Source organism: Pseudoliparis swirei, chromosome 12, assembly GCF_029220125.1.
Source record: "Pseudoliparis swirei isolate HS2019 ecotype Mariana Trench chromosome 12, NWPU_hadal_v1, whole genome shotgun sequence".
Classification (NCBI taxonomy): Eukaryota; Metazoa; Chordata; class Actinopteri; order Perciformes; family Liparidae; genus Pseudoliparis; species Pseudoliparis swirei.
The window spans coordinates 3,781,971-3,784,470 of NC_079399.1; the positions used below are offsets into that span (position 1 = coordinate 3,781,971).

General features: G+C 43.6%; 1 protein-coding gene across 4 annotated transcripts in view; it reads right to left on the reverse strand.

Moving 5' to 3' along the window:
• LOC130202507 (kelch-like protein 29) overlaps positions 1 to 2,500 on the reverse strand; it is a 180,056-nt gene that overhangs the window by 55,145 nt on the left and 122,411 nt on the right. The window lies entirely within an intron of this gene.

Sequence of the window (2,500 nt, forward strand, 5' to 3'; positions counted from 1 at the left end):
ATTTGACGTTATTGCTCAATAAATTACTTTTAAGGAATAGCTCGACAGTCATCTGCGGATGAAGAGAAAGCTGCATCCATAAAGTACGGCCGTGTTGCTGAGCGGAGTCGCCCTCTTCCCGGAGGCCGCGCGAGGTAAACAAATGGACCCGGAACCCTCCGGCGGGTTCCGGGTCCAACCCAGAGGCCTCCGACCCGTTGGAGCTCCTCACCCTCACCTCGGAGGATGTGGCCAGATACGAGATTAAAGCTTCAAACGTAAACATGACCACAAAACAAACGTAGACTGCATTGGAAAAAAGAAATAGAAACGTACATATATATATAAATATGTAAATAAATAAATATATGTAAATAAATATATATATATATATAAATAAATAGAAATATATATAAATAAATAGAAATATGTAAATAAATACATATAAATAAATCATATATATATAAATATCTATCTATCTAAATAAATATAAAATGTAAATGAATAAATGTATCTAAATAAATATATATAAATAAATATGTAAATAAATATACATATACAAATAAATGTGTAAATAAATAGATAAATATATATATATATATAAAATCATATATATATGAAATATACAAATAAATACATATATATATATAGTATATATATATGTAAATATATATATAAATAAATACATATAAATATATTTATATCAGCACGTATAAATATATGTATATATGAAATATACAAATAAATACATATATATATATAGTATATATATATGTAAATATATATATAAATAAATACATATAAATATATTTATATCAGCACGTATAAATATATGTATATACATATAAATATAAATGTATATATATACATATATATCTGTATATATTTGTATATACGCTTGCGGAGCCAGACTCCTGCAGCGATCCTCAACGGGAGGAAACTGACACAGCTTTCATTTGGGTGTCTCTGTGTCTCATAGCAAACCATTACCAACGCTCAGATGATCAAAATGTCTCTAAGCGATGTCCGGGCCCTGTCCCCCCGCTGCAATCGGATGTTCGTGACAGCGTAGCGGAGAGGAAATTGCATATTATTTACCCGGCGCCTTCAATATGCCACTTTTCCACTCTCTAGCCTGCAGCTTACACCCCGCAGCACACGACGCCCACAAAGAGGCGAACGCACAAGCTCAGATGAACGCAGACGCTCACCAGACTGAAGGCCTGAAGCCCCGCCCTGCCCCCCCCCCCCCCCTTCGCCCGGGGTTGTTCAGCAGTGCTGTGACATTCTGCCCTGACATGCCATTAAAAAGTGTCACAGGTTCTGGGGGAGTGATTTCCACCACTCTGTGTCTCCAAACGGGGGAGGGAGGGAGGGAGGGAGGGAATGATGAGCTGGTGCTGGACCATGCGTGTAAACTCGGCCCTCGGGGGAGGGAGGGGGGGGGGGCACATAACGTTCTCCCGTGGCTTGATGGAAGCAGCTCTCTCTCTCTTTCTTTTTTCATCTCCCCATTTCATGGCCGAGGCACAAACTATTCTCTCTCCCTCTCTCCCACCCTCTCTCTCCCTCCCTCTTTTTCATCTCCCCTGCCTGGATTTCATGGCCGAGGCACAAACTATTGGCTCTCTTACCACTCCCCCCCCCCCCCTCTTTCTGAGTCGTGGTGACCCGGCTGTCGTCGTCGTCTCAATGCGCTGAGATTTGTTCAGACAACCGTAAAACATTTGTTTTCTCCTTCTCCTCCTCCATCCGAGTTCATCCCCTCTGCACCTCTCCATTAGACGGTGAGATTGCAGGAGTCGGCTGGCCTGAGCCGGCTGGAGGTCTGGATGCAGATGACGGGGGTCTCGGGTCCTTGAGGGTCCTTGAGAGTCCCCCATCAGGCAAACACCAACTCCAGAGGATGAACTCGTCCCGTACGCCGTTTATTTCTTCCTCCTCTCGCGGCGCCATCTGCCTCCGCCGGCTCGCCGCCGCACACCTTCACCTCAGAAACCCCCGTCGGAGCAGATGGATCGCTCCGTCGTCTCAGCAGAGCGACACGTCGGAAGATAAACGCCGTTTAATCAGAAAAAAAGGAGGCGAAATTCAAATATTGACGTATGAGCCTCATAAAAAAAAAGGTGGATGCCAGTAACATTGATTGGAGAGGTGCAACCCCCCCCCCCCCCCCTCTCGCCGGTGGGTGAGAAGACATTACTCTGAATGAACGACTCCTCCAGCGACGGGCCGGCATAATTTATCTGATAATAATCTCACCTCCATTTTGTTTTAAACAGCTATAAAACACTTCTTTTAAATCGGCTTTAAATTAACGGTGTTGATGCCGGGGTGTTTCTTTTTTAACCCGACGCAGTTCTTTGGCCTTTTGGGGGAACAATGGATGACCCTCTTGACCTTGAGGCTTAACCATGACAACTCACGCACCTGTTGGGCGTTCAGGGAAAAGAAAAAGAGACTGCGGGACTCTCTGCGTTAAAGAAATAAATATTTTTTCCCGGGGAGCCACTCGACTGGT